At 44.2% G+C, this 14624-nt stretch overlaps 1 long non-coding RNA gene and 1 pseudogene across 1 annotated transcript in view; both read right to left on the bottom strand.

Moving 5' to 3' along the window:
• LOC136373472 (uncharacterized) overlaps window positions 1–14624 on the bottom strand; it is a 427927-nt gene that overhangs the window by 253304 nt on the left and 159999 nt on the right. The window lies entirely within an intron of this gene.
• The window catches only part of LOC136373419 (sodium/hydrogen exchanger 2-like), a 53182-nt pseudogene continuing 47202 nt past the window's right edge, over window positions 8645–14624 (bottom strand).

Genomic DNA, 14624 nt, shown 5'->3' with positions numbered 1-14624 from the left:
CACAGACATGCCGGGGATGTCCTGCAGTTGTAAATTATGTTCTCCCTCCTGCCATGTAAAAGTGGATTATATGGATCCATACCCCTCCCACCCACCCAGCCTGCTGTGGGAGAAGTGTCTCCCAGGAGCAAGGACATTCCTGCATGGAATTTCATTGCCATTTGCTGTTGCTCTAATTAGGAATGGCAGTAGAAACAACACAAGACTCTCCAGCTCATTAGCAAGTGAGAGCGATGTTTACTCTTCAAAATCTTCTTTTATAGACAGTTCTGATGGAATAAAACTTCATTGGACAGCAAACCAATACATTACCATCATTGGACAGTTAGGAACAACACCCCTCAATCATTTCTTGCAAGTAAACAACAGGGAGACAAACAACACCTGCAAAGGTTGTTTTACTTTCTCCAAGGACTATTTGAATTCCTCCTCCCAGTTTCTCAGGCCACAATATCTCAGGCCAGTATGAGAAAATTATGTGACTTAGTTTCACACAGACACTGTGCTGCTGCCTGATTTCTCGCATTCAGCATCCACAATTTGCTTACTAATGTTTTTGACTTCGGCTGGAGTATCTGCTGTCGATCACTGCCAGGAATGGGATGGCAGACTAAGAAAATTATAATTTCTGTAGAGCAGTAACTATATATTCCTGTGACATGCCAGGAGGCTGGGAGGAGAAATTTAAATTGCAGTTAAAAATCAGGCTCTGATTTTCTAACCTTAGCCTTAGTCATGACCTGCTCTAAACCGGGAAAGGGAGGGGGGGTGATGATATTGACTTCCCTATTCCATGGGAATTTGTGTTGCCAAATTAATTTACAAATCTATTTAATATTTAAAGTTACCTGTGAACATATGGGTATCTCAAAGCAACTGCACACTGGTTGGGGAACCTGGAGAGGGTTGGGAAAAATTTTGACAACACTTCTTATTGAGGCATACAGAGTGATGAATGTTCTCAATCTTCCATTGTGCTTCTACAAGCACAACAGAATTTAAATTTTAATAATTTATTTTACCCTCTGCATTGCCTTTCTTAAATATTGCAGGGGTAGCTTCTCAATAACGCATTAGACCTCTCTCCATCACTATCCCAGGGGCAGAGTTGCTCCTGGTTTAATCTGTCTATGAGCATGTAAGGAATTCCACAGGATTCAGGATCGAGAGTAATCCCTTCACTGACACAGGGAGAAAGGAGAGCTGGGACAGGGTGCAGACTTGCCATCATGCAGGGTCAAAACTCAGCCACAGAGCTGTGATTCTGCAGGAATAAACACACCTTGTCCATCCCATTGTCCTGCCATTCCACTGGAAACACTCCCAGCTACTGCGAGGGATTTCCATGTAGGTTCTTGTGACCAACCCTCCCTAAACCTCCACTCATCCAATTCCTACACAAATTACTCTTTCCCACCACATCCCAGCATATTCACTCTTTTTCGATAGTTTTGAACAGCAATAACACACCCATCTCCCAGCCAACTGGTGCTTCACTGCTGCTCTTTGTAGTGAACATAAAAAGGGTGATGAAATACAAAGTACAACTTATCTATCACCTAAATAATCAATTAGTACAATTCCAATCAGACATTTAACTACACAATCCTGGCTAAGCCTGTCTGAAGTGACAATGACAACTGGTTGCCATCTCTTCTTGTGATCTCCTCAAAGCTGTACACGACTGAAAGGAGCTTTGGGCAATGCTCAGAGGAGCTGGGTGAAAACAAGGATTTGCACACCAGGAGTGAGGATTTTTTTGTAGCTCACACTGCAATTACATAAAATTAAAATGCAAAGCGGGCACTTCTGTATTTTTGTTTTTAAAAAGGGATTAATGCACACTTTGACATTTCTGGGTGTGTTTTGAGCCAACTGCATTTGGCGTTGCTGTTTTTGTGCAACTGCACATCCCAAGTTAGTGCTGTTTACCATTTGGAAATGTCCCCAGGAATTCTGGGTCCTACTGGCAGAAAAACTCTTCGTGGTTGAGGCAGAACATTGCTGGTGCCCAGCCTTGGCTTTTCACAGGATGCCTTGTGCCCAGTCAAACATCCTTCAAATTCCGAAGCTGTGGAATAGGAATTGAGTTCCCAAGGTTGAAATGTCTCTCCCTGCACTGAAATCCCACTCCTGACAGGTGTTTCTTTTCAAAGGCAGGTTGGACAGGGATTCAAGCAACCTGGTCCAGTGGAAAGTGTCCTTGCCCATGGCAGAGTTTGGAGATGGATCATCTTTAAGGTCCCTTTCAACCCAAACCATCCTGTGATTCCAGGATGATTCCTTGTCACAGCCCCAAGCATCATCTTCAGGATCCAAAAAATTCCTGGGCAATGAGACTGTGTGCTCTCTCCCACAGCCTGCAGAAAGTGGTAACGATGATGTTTTGTCCTTTGGAGCCCGTGTTGGGATCTCTGGAATGCCACATCAAAACTGGGGGGTGAATTAACCACCCAGCACCACATTCCATGCTAAGGCAGACACAAATACCATTTAACTCCCAAAGAAAACAGCCCTCCCTTTCTTCCATTGCCTCTCCTGGTGCCAGCAGGGACCTGCCTTCAGCATCCTCTTATCCACAGAGATCAAATGATAGTGCCACCATGGGCAGCTCCAGGACTTCAGTGGATGGAAAGGAAACTTGTATCCTGAGCATTTTATTAATTCCTAATTGACCATGAAGGGTTTTTTGTTTTGTTTTGTTTTGTTTTGTTTTGTTTTGTTTTCCCTTAAGCTTTTAAATCAAAATTGTGACTCTCCATAACATACATATTCTAGCAAGGAGCTGGGACAAGTCAGCTCAGATTTTTCACAGAACTGAGTGTTTTACCTTTGAATTGATCAGACACCATCAGCACAGTCTGTGTTATTTCCTGTAGTTTGATCCATGCTCACAGAAAAATTTACATTTTATGTAGATAGATCAACATATTTTCACTCTCTCATGCAGAAAGCAGAGGATTTATTGGAATTTGATAAACAGATGAGTTTCCAGGGCTGCCTTTGGAGATTTCACTGAGTCCCTTTGGAGATCTGCAGACCTTTCTTCATTAGAGCTTGGCCTGATCATCTTGGGTGGTCAAATGCTGGAATAGGCTGTTCAGGGCAGGGGTGGAGTCTCCATCCCTGGAGGGATTTAAAAGCTTTATGAATGTGGCACTTGGGAATACAGGTCAGTGGTTGCCTTGGCAGTGCTGGGGGGCTCCATGGTTTTAAAGGGCTTTTCCAAACGAAATGATTCCATGGTTCTATGATCTGCCCTGCTCCAAAAGATGTCCCACGTAGTGTTTCCTTAGGTAGGTGAGTGAATCTCCCTCGAGTCTCTTCTTTTACTCTTTTCTCCCCAAACCTCGAAAGAAGAAGACACCAAGGACAGCAAAGCCAACCAGACCATGACAAGAGCATCCCAGCATTGCCAACTTCACCTTGGAAAAGCCACCAAAGAAGTCCCCAAAGGTTTCACAAAGAGCAACCCCTCAGTCTGAGCTGTGCTGGAAGGGAGAGCAATAGATACCCATGTTGACATTTGCCCCTTTAATTCTGCGTTAAAATTATAATCTCCAGTTCATCTCCATCACATGCTCCTATTTCATCTCTCCCATCTCCACGTCTCTTGGAAGAAGCACATAAGCCTGGATGTTGAAAGATCCTTAATGGTTCTTGTGAGGCTGAATCCCCTCCAGGACTTGATGTGAGGAGAGAAAAAAGCTCAAATTTGCCTCACCTGCTTCTCAAGTGCTGTCAGCCTGTTGTGGTTTTAATTCGGTTTCCCGGCTAGCGTACTATTTCTGTCAGGGTTTTACATTTGCCAAATTTTGTTTATCAACTGGGAGATAGGACTTTGGGAGAAAAAGGTGAAACAGGCACAATTTAAAAGTAAAACTAGATAGATTTTATTAATATACACTAAAGAAAAAGAGAAAAATAAAAATAAAAAATTAGACATTCAAACATCTTCCCCCCCCCCCAAACTGTTCACTTTTCCACTCACCACAGAGAGAAAAACATGATTTTCAGTCAGTTGCCACCATTCTGTGCGGTCTCACCCATATAACAGTTTTCCCAAGCTGTTTATGGGCTTCCACATGTTTGGGGTATTGTTTTAAGAATGCTTTTCTAGTACAAAATAGGATTTTTTTTTAATCTCTAAAATCACCTCTATTTTAAAAGAAATAGAGATCTCCTTATTCTTTCCCAGGAGCCGGGGACATATTCTATTTAAAACGTTCAATTAAATTTCATGTATATCAATACACACAACCCTTTGGCTAGAACTTGCATTCCCCCAAGCAGCATTAGGATATTACAAAAACAGTCCATTTCCCCATACTTCACATCTAGAGAAGTCCAATCAAAAATGTCCACTTCCTCCATCCCATCTTCTAATAGTCTTTTTCAGTTCTTTCACTGACTTTGTCTCTCTACATTTCAAATCACTCTGTTTTCTATGGAGGAGGGAAAAGGGTTAAAGTCTTTGTCCAGAGGTTTTTTTTTTTCTCCTCTCCAGCTGACTCCCAGAACTTCAAGGCCACAGGTGAAGGGGGGAGGAAGAGAGAGAGGGAGCTGCTCAGGAACGCTGATGGATGAACCCTCCTCCACCCCTGGTCAGATCTAAAGCAACTCAAACTTGGATCAGTTCCCTGGAGCTCTGGAGAAAAGTTCTCAAAAGTCTCTTCTCCTTTGGACCAGCGGTTCTGGCAACCAAGGCCCAGAGCACGGCCACTGTGGTCCTGGCACAGGGCCAGCACTGCTGATTTGCAGTCCTCCTCCTCCTCTCCCCATCGGAGGAGCCAGGCAGAGGGGACAGAGGGGACACAGCCAGCCTCAACTGCTCTCCCACAGGCAGTGTCCCCCCCCAAGGCCCGGCAGGCCTGGCCCTGGGGGGCCCAGCCCGAACCCTGACTCACGGAGGTGATGTTACTTCTTTGCCGGCTGGAAAAGGAAAGGATGAGTCACTTGGGATTTGTGATTCAAGACTGTGTTTCCAGAGATGTAGAAACACTCCCATTCGTCAGCCAAGCTGTCAATCACAATCCATGCTAGAACTTCTTTAGGAAAAAAACCTTTTCACATTCATGCTAAACCACCACACAGCCCTTTCCAGCACTGTCATTATAATCACCTTAAGCAGTCATGAAATAAAATAAACACAAATGTGGTTTTCTGCTCAAAATAAAAATACTGATTTTCACATGAGGAAATGCTTTTGGAGTTGTGAGTACAGGGGAGATTTTGCCTGATTTTCAAACGCAGCTGACTAATGTCTTTGCAAAGAGTTTTCTGATGTGGAGTTTGGGCTCTTGCTTTGCCATCGAGCTCCTCCCCCCCCCCCATTAACAACTTTTGCCCATTTTAACCTGAACTTTCCACAGACTCCTGTAAACTTGCAGAGGAAGCACAGAGCAAAAACTCTCTGGTCTCCTAAAGGAATCAAACTGATGCAATTTATTTCCACAGAACCATGCAATATTCAATGATACACCGAATCCATGGTTTTAACACTTTTTAAAGGACTAAAACCCTGGAAAGAATTAATTAGGCATGCTCTGAAGCCTGAGCACTTAACAGTTTTCCATTCAGTTGTAGAATTTTAAGACCACCAACACTGGATACTGGCAGAGATTATCAAAGGTATTCTGGGCTGAAATACAAACTAGTCAGAGGGCTTGGTCACTAAGTGACTGGAAAAAACTTCACAAAAGCTTTAGCCAGGCTATTATATTTTGTAAAGAAATTTTAAGGAAAAAATCCACGGTATCCAGAAGGTTAAATTTAGGGCAGAGTGACTCATTGGTAAAAAAATGTCCTGCTGGGAATATTGTCTTCTCTGCAGAGCAAGCAAATTGTTCATGCAGCAGAGAGGTAGTGATGGACCCAGCACTTGAAGTGGGGCTGGAAAGGAATAATGGGTTGGGATCCCCAAAGGATCCCATGCCTGAGCATGGAAATGTGGGGCTGGGCTGGAGCAGCCTCTGCAGCCACTGCACACCTGGAGCCAGCAACCTCTGGAACTGCCAGAAGCTGGGAGATCCTGTCATGGAAATGTCCCTTGTGCTGAATTGAGATGAAAATGTACAATTTCAAAAAAATGCAAGGAATTTTTTTACCCTTTTTTCCACATCAGATAAAATTTCCATTCCATTTTCTGGCATCCTTCCAACCACTTCTGTTGCCTACAACAGTATTACAGAGAAATCTACCCCCGCCAAAACAGCCACCATTTAATAAGGTCCTTGATAATCCATAGTGATATTGCAGAGAACTGATGGGAATCTCAGTTGGAAAAAGCTCCTTATTTAAGTGCCTGATGCCCAGAAAAATTATGGATACTGTACAAAGATGACAAGGATGGATGCAAGACAAAGATGGTACAGACACCCAGGTATTTCAGACAAAAATAACACAGTTCAGATGCAAAAGCATAAAACCAAAGTAAAAGAGCCAAAAAAACCCAAACAAAACCCAAGCAAGAATTAGCCAATCACAGTGTCTATCCTTGATTAAAAACTCCTTGACAAGCAAATTGATTTAATTTCCTTTTTGCTCTCCCACTATAGAATAAAAATGACTCACCTTAGTAAATCCTCCTATGACTATTTACTGCACAGAATTTAAGGAGAAATTTAAAACACTGAGGACATAAAACTGCAGGTGAACAGGGACATTCCAACCCCAGAGAGCTGAGGACCTTCAGGTTCAGTATTTTTTTCTCTCCCTTGTATGCAATGGCTTTCACCAATGAACAACAACACCAATTTTATTTCCTCATTACAATTGCTTTCCTCACTCATTATCTTGGGATCACTGGCCAAGGGTTGAAGGGGCTGCTGTTCCCAGAGGATCGGCCTGGAATGACACCCAGAGACACCCCTGAGTGTCCCCAGCTTCTGATGATGTCACCAGCAGCATGTAGAAGATGCAAGGAGAGAATAACTCAGAGATGATCCCATAACACAGCGAGTTTAATTGAAATAGAAACATAGAACACTTCAACATATTCATAAATGTCTTAGATTGTATCATATATTACAACATACTCAGAGATGGGCTGTTTTCTAAACCAAGCACAGCCAAACCCACACAGCTCCCATGCATGTGGATTAAACTAGGAAACAAACCAAAATTGTAATAAATTAACTGAAGATGACAATGAGCCTATATTAATATCAATACATATGTACATACATGCATATACATACACAAAACACACATCTATTGCTAAAAGCTCCAATTTTCCTTTGCAATGAAGTGAATTTCCAGTGATGGGGTGACCTTAAAGTCAACATGAACCACCTCAGCTTATGCCAGGACACCATAAAGGGTTTTTATGAGAAGAAAATGAGACCTTGGATCATTGCAAAGCAAATAGACACAAATTTGTGCCTTTAATTTAAAATTAAAGCCCCAATGTACCATGCAGGGGTCTGCTAAGGGAGTATTCCTGAACGCAGGAGATTGGTTCTGCAAGCCCAAAAATATCATGGGGAGGAGTCTGTGAATTCCTACAGTTTCTTTTGATGCTGCTTCAGAAAGAGGCACTTGTTCAGATTAAACACTCTTGGATCAGAGGAAGGAGAAGAGAAAGAAAAATGTCAACGCAAAACTAAAACTTGTCCTGTCAGGTTCAGTAAGGACAAGAATTCAAAGGCTTGACCTTACCTGCAGTTTCAAAGAAAATTAACCAAAGTTGGGGCTATCTGTCTTCCTCAGGTCCTATCCCTGGAGTTTACCTGCATCTGCTGTGCAAAGGGCTCAGACCTCTCCTGGGAGAAGCAGCCAAGGTTTGGGTCACTCTCTTGGCACTTTCAAACCCCTCTAAACCCACAGCTCCCAGCTGTGGCAGCACAGATCATCCCAAAATATCTTTACAGGATTAATGCAACCAACCAACCACATCAGAAACCTTTCCCATCTATTTAAGGGCTGTCACCCTCATCTCCTGGTATCACCACTGGGTTTAGAACTTCCTCATTTTAACTTTGAGGTGAACCATTCCTTGCATAATTTTTTAAAAATTGGTAAGAATATATTTTTCACTTTTAACTCAGCTGCAAGAATTTTTCATTAGCAGAACTGTGGCTATGGGTGTGGGACAATCCCTCAGGTAAGACACAACCTCTTACTTAACTATGGCATTTAACTTTGGGCTGCATGAGATTAATGTTCATAGCCAGGATCCATCAGTTCCTGAGGAGCAGAAGAAATCTGTTACTGTTTCTGCTCTTTCCTCCATCCCCTAATAAAACCTTCTTTGAGATTATCAAGTTTTTCCCAACCTATAATCCAAATGCTCCCTGCTGTTTAGCCTATCTCCGAAAACTAATGAGAAGATCCCATATCTCACCTTATTAAAACATCCTTCCTTGCAGTTGTAGGCAGTTTCAGCAATTTTCCCAGACTGAACAGGCTAATTTTTCCTAGAAATTCCTTAGAAATACACCCTCAGACATTCCCTGGCACTGCTGATGCTCTGCTGAGCATCTTTTCTCTCAGTTCCCACTCAAAACCCAGCACTGGGAAATAAGAGTGACTTTCCATGCAAACCGCTCTGGATATTCGACCATATCCACACTGTCCTTTCCAACGTGCATCTTATTTACATTATCTACATGTCGAGCAGCCCTCCCTGAAGGGGTCAGACCCCTCACAGGGAGCCAGAGCATCCCTTGTGTCTCTACATCTCCAGACTCAGCTCTTACCTAACACCCCAGGTTGCGCCACTGGGCTGGGGCGATGGGATGGCACACACAGACTTGGATCGGCTCTCCTTCACCTCCCGAACCTTCTCTGTGTTCCCCACTGTAGGAAGAGAAACACCATGAGAAACACCCTTCTTTGTGGTTCAGCAGGAATGAAGAAACACTGAGGTGGTCATGTGCTCTTTGGGGATGAGCTGTTCCACTCCAAGGATCACTTCCCAATCATAAAACAAGAGACAAAGATCACTGTTTCCATGGAAGAAAAAGCCAAAAAAGCTAATTTAAATCCGGGTTTACACTTTGAAATACATAAAGTATTTGAATCAATATCATCATTCTTTTGTCAGTCCCCACCTGCAACTTTGCAGAGAAAAAATTTACATCAGTGACTATCTTAAAACAGTTCTGGAAAACCCAGTTGTCCTGCTGGAGCACCTGGAATATCATGTTGTCACATTATGGGATTTTTTGATGGGGATGAACATGCAACCACAACAGAAGGGTTACAGTTTCCTTCTGCTCTGTCACCACTGTGTCAGGGGCCATGGTGCTTGTGTTTTCCTTGGGGTGGAAAAAAACCCCTAGAAACAAAGTTTTTTATCACTTTTCTCTGCTTACAGTCATGGTTTTCTTCAGGAAGAATACAACTGAAATATTCCTGGTAAACTGTGGATTAAAACAGCAACATCCCAGGTTGGATGTGGTAACCTGACCTAGTTGGAGGTGTCCCTGTTTGTGGCAGAGCGGTTGGATTAGATGGCTTTGAAAGGACCCAAACCATTCACACCAACCTCAGGTTGGGCTGAGAGGGAGCACTGGGGCTGGGAAGGCTTTTGGCTCTCCTTGGTCACCCATGAGGCTCATTTAAGGATGTCCCACATCCTCCCTGTCACCTGCTGGGCCATTCCACGGAGATGAGGGTGAGCAGGGGAGAGCAGGGAATGACCCTCAGCTCCCCAACTTGCCAGTGAAGGAGAAGCAGAGCTTGGGCTGCCAGGTGGCCTTGCCCTGCACCAAGCACAAGTCCTCCTTCTGAGACTGAAGGAGAGAAGGATTTTAGTGCCTTGTGAAATCTGTTCACAACACTCCTGCCTCATAAAGCAACCCTCTGCAATCCCTAAGGATTCCACTCCCATTCGTTTAACTTTTGCCATGTAAAAAAAAAAAAAAAAATAAAAAAGGATTGCTAAAAATAGACTGAAGAAATGGAGAAATGGCAGGAAGTATTTGCAGATGCTGATTTGCTACAAAATAGAATGACGAGATTGGAAGGGACCTTAAAGATTATCCCATTCCAAACCCTCTGCTATGGGTGGGGACACCTCTCACAGGACCAAGTTGCTCCACCCAAACTGGCCTAAAACCCTTCCAGGGATGGGGCATGCACAGCTTCTCTGAACAACACTGGAAGCTCTTCATGGACTGTCAAGAATTTTGAAACAAAACCGAGCCAGTGTCAGAAGCTTAAAGAATAAAAACTGCGCAATACAGCAATTATGTTTTGAGTTCTGGAAGAGGTCTGAGCCCCCCAGGAATGGTTCAGCAGAGAGGATGAGAAGGAGCAGCCCTGGAGCTGGGAGAATGGGGCAGGGAGTGCAGAAGGCAAAGCTGTCCCCAGGATATGGATGTTTCTCACATTGGCTGTTCCCCACATTGGCTGCAGGCCAAGGAGACAGGTAACGAGCTGGCACTAACGACCTCCCTGACTTTCACTCCAGTGCTAATCTCCACCCTCCAGGACATAAAAAATAGGAACAAAATAAATAAAAATCAGGTAGCACAATGCCCCTGGATTGTTCTGTGCCTCTGTAAACTGGGAATAAGTCTCTCCCGCAGCTGTGATTTGGCACCTCGGTCCAGGAACCCAGACTGCCAAAATAACTCTGGACACCTCCCAGGCTGGTTTTCTGTTTTGCTTTGGTTCGTTCTCCTCCCTCCCCTAACAAGGACCGCTACCCTCCATCCCTTGTTCTCACTTTTATTGACCATTTTAATAACAATGCCTTCCCAGCTCCGGCAGCAGTGCCTGGCTCCCTGGAAAGCCATTCCAAGGGGCATTTAACGATTCTCAGAGAATGCTCCATGAAAGGGCTCTGACATAATTACCAAAGGCACTGTGTCATTTGCACACATGGCTCACAGGCAGCTCCAAATAAGCTCCTTCTGGGGGAGTGCACTCGTGTTTTGGCAGGAGAAAAGAGGACCAAGTTGCCTGGCTACAGGTGCAAGTATTTTCTGGGTGCTCCATGGTAAATAAAAGCTGTCCTAAGTCTCAGAACCCACCCTGCCAACTCAGGCTGGGCTGGATCCCTGCCTAAAATAAGACAAGCCCCAAATGTGGCTGGCGCTCAGAGCCAGCAATGATGCACAGCTCCAGGAAGCAGCAGCCTTTGGCAGGAATTTTGTCCTTAGGCAGAGGAAGGCGAACTTTCTGCTGGAAATAGATAGTCTTGGAGTTAACCCTCTGGGCTGTGGTTCAGAGCTGAAGTCACCTCGTCCTCCTGCCAAGGTCCTTCTGCCTGGTGTAAATCATTTAACCTGCTCCGGAGGGAGGAATATTGTTTTCTTGCTGCTTCTCCCAGCTTTTTCCCCATTTGCTTTCCAAACTCTCCTTGGAGGAAGTTCCAAGAGCCCCCTCTCCATACTGTAAAAGCACCTGAAGTGCTGGAGACCCCTAAGGCACCTAAAGCCACTCAGGAGAGGTGACTCAGAGTCACAGAATGGTCTGGAGTGGAAGGGACTTCAAACATCACCCTGCTCCAATCCCAACCCCTCCTGGCTGAAGCCTGGTGTTGGCCACAGAGCTGTGTCCATCCTGGTGAGGGCACTGCTTTCTCATGTGGAAGGAGATGGATTGTTCAGCAGCCAAGATTAACTTGGCTCCTCCTCAACCTGATGAAGCCACCAACATGAAGATGTTCTCCCACATATCCCTGATTTTGTTTGGGGGAAAAAGATCAAGCAGCCACTAATAAAATATGAGTTTAACTGAGCTACAACAGCTTCATATTTAACAGCAAAGCTCTCAGCAGCTTCACTAAAAAAAAAAAAAAAAAAAAAAAAAAAAAAAAAAAGACACTTGCCAAACAGAAAAAACAGGGTTTCCACTGAATCAAAGGAATTTTTTAATTATTCCCTCAGCTCCTAATGCTCGAGGTATCACCAAAGCTTTTTTCCAAGACTGGAAACAGAATTGCAGGAGTTTCACCAGCACCACAGGGGTTTCAGTGGCCCTTTGCTGGAAGTTTGTTTCCCTCCCTGGATTTCCAGCTGGGTTTGCAAACACAGTTGTAATGCTTCCATCTCGTGGTGAGATGTAGAATAGAAAAACGTGGGGAGCAGCAGCATCCAAGTTTTTCTTGCTGACTCAAAACCTGGAAGGCCAAACCCTTCCCTATGGGACTACAAAAGATGGAATATCTGACAATCAGAAAAATCTCTAACACTACTGACATTTTTCTTTAATAGCTCTTTTTAATCAGGAAAACACCATTTTCTTTTAAATTTGGCATGGAAGAAACATGAGTAGCTGCTTTTTTTTTCCCCAAAAAACTGGTATGTATTAAGCTGCTTATAATAGGCTAAAATCTACTTTTTAGCGCAGTGTTCCTTCTTTCTGGTGACAAATTCTGCAATCTGTCCTCCTACAGCATGGAGCAACAGCATTCACCCATCCTCCTTAATATTATATAATATTATATAATATTATATATATAATTAATATGGTGTTAATATTTCAGGGCTCTGTTAGAGCATTATCCCATCACTTTGGGGCATCATTCTATTTTTATTCACAGTAAATGAGGCAGCTATTATTAAAAATTAGCAGAAAAGCTGCTGGCGACATAAAACAGGCCTGGCTTGCCCTTATGGGCACTGAGGGATGGTTCTTGGGTTAGAGCCACCCTTACAGGTGTCACTGGGATCAGTTCCCAGTATTTATTATCTTCTCCCAGGTTGGACAGGACATCCTGATCTAGTGGAAGGTGTCTCTACCCATGGCAGGGGATTGGAACTGGATGATCTTTAAGGTCCCCTCCAACCCAAACTGTTCTGGGATTTACATCTGCTTCCCTTTGCCTAGCACAAAGCCAAGGTGGCTGCAGTGAAGGGGTGTGAGCAGCACCAACAAGTGGCTCCAATGACACAAGAGTCAGTATTCAGCATTGTGGTGGTTTAGCATGAATGTGAAGGGTATTTTTTTTCCTAAGGAAGTTCTAGCATGGATTGACAGCTTGGCTGACAAATAAGCGTGTTGTATATGCCTCTGGAGACCCAGTCTTAAATCAAAAATTCCAGGTGACTTGGCCCTTTCCTTTTCCGGCTGGCAAGGAGCTAACATCACCTCGTAAGTCAGAAGTTCAGTCTGGGCCCCCCAGGGCCAGGCCCAGTCAGGTCTCGGGGGCGGGGGGGGGGGGGGGGGCTGCCTGTGGGAGAGTGGCCGGGGCTGGCAGTGTCCCCTCTTCCCCCGGCAGTGTCCCCTCTTTCCCCCAGTTCTTCCGATGGGGAGAGGAGGAGAATTGCAGATCAGCAGTGCTGGCCCTGTGCCAGGGGCCACAGCGGCCATGCTCTTGGCTTGGCTGCCAGAGCCTCTGGTCCAAGGGAGGAGAGACTTTTGAGAACTTTTCTCCAGAGCTCCAGGGAGCTGATCCAAGTTTGAGTTGCTTTAGATCTGACCAGGGGTGGAGGAGGGTTTGTCCATCAATGTTCCTGAGCAGCTCCCTCTCCCCCTTCCCCTCACACCATCACCTGCAGCCTTGAAGTTCCGGGAGTCAGCTGGAGAGGAGGGAAAAAAGACTCTGGGCAAAGACATTAACCCTTTTCCCTCCTCCATGGAAGACAGAGCGATTTGAAATGTAGAGAGACAGCATTGAGACAAACTCAGTGAAAGAACTGAGAAAGACTATTGGAAGATGGGATGGAGGAAGTGGACATTTTTGACCAGACTTCTCTGGATGTGAATTATGGGGAAATGGACTCTTTTTGTAATATCCTAATGCTGCTTGGGGGAATGCAACTTCTAGCCAAAGGGTTGTGTGTATTGATATACATGAAATTTAATTGAACGTTTTAAATAGAATATGTCCCCGGCTCCTGGGAAAGAATAAGGAGGTCTCTATTTCTTTTGAGATAGAGGTGATTTTAGAGATAGAAGAGAGTCCTTGTTTTGTACTAGAAAAGCATTCTTAAAACAATACCCCAAACATGTGGAAGCCCATAAACAGCTTGGGAAAACTGTTATATGGGTGAGACTGCACAGAATCTGCAGAAATTCTGGGCGGTTGCAGATTTGTGACATTGAAAGCCACCAGACCTTTTCTTGTGGCATGTTCTCCATAACTCTAGAGAGGCTCCTCTCCCAAGGTGATGTAGGACCGGGTTTAAATGGTGGCAACTGACTGAAAATCATGTTTTTCTCTCTGTGGTGAGTGGGAAAGTGAACACTTTGGAGTAGGGGGGAAGGTGTTTGAATGTCTCATTTTTTTTCTCTCTCTTTCTTTAGTGTATGCTAATAAATTCTCTCTATTTTTACTTTTAAGTTGAGCCTGTTTCACCTTTTTCTCCCAAAGTTCTATCTCCCAGTTGGTAAACAATATTTGGCGAACGTGAAACCACAACATAAATGGTGCATTGGCCAGGAATCTCAAACCAAAACCACAACAAGCATCAAATTTGCGTTTTCCATAATCCACAGGGCATTTCCCACCCTCAGAGGGAATTTTCCATCATCCATGAGTCAGTAGAGACACAGAGTGAATCCTACTGCTTTTGCAATTCCCCAAAAACTATTCTGTACCCCCAAAGCCCAGCTGCAAGCACTCAAAGGAACAGGAGAAACAGCTTTCCCAAAGCTCCTGAATTTCCCAACAAATGCAGCAGAGAAGGGGAAAGCAGGAGCACAAGGGTTAACAATCAAATATCCTT

Source organism: Sylvia atricapilla, chromosome W (assembly GCF_009819655.1).
Source record: "Sylvia atricapilla isolate bSylAtr1 chromosome W, bSylAtr1.pri, whole genome shotgun sequence".
NCBI lineage: Eukaryota > Metazoa > Chordata > Aves > Passeriformes > Sylviidae > Sylvia > Sylvia atricapilla.
Note: the sequence above shows the minus strand (reverse complement) of the source record. Positions and strands in the feature narration are given on the sequence as shown.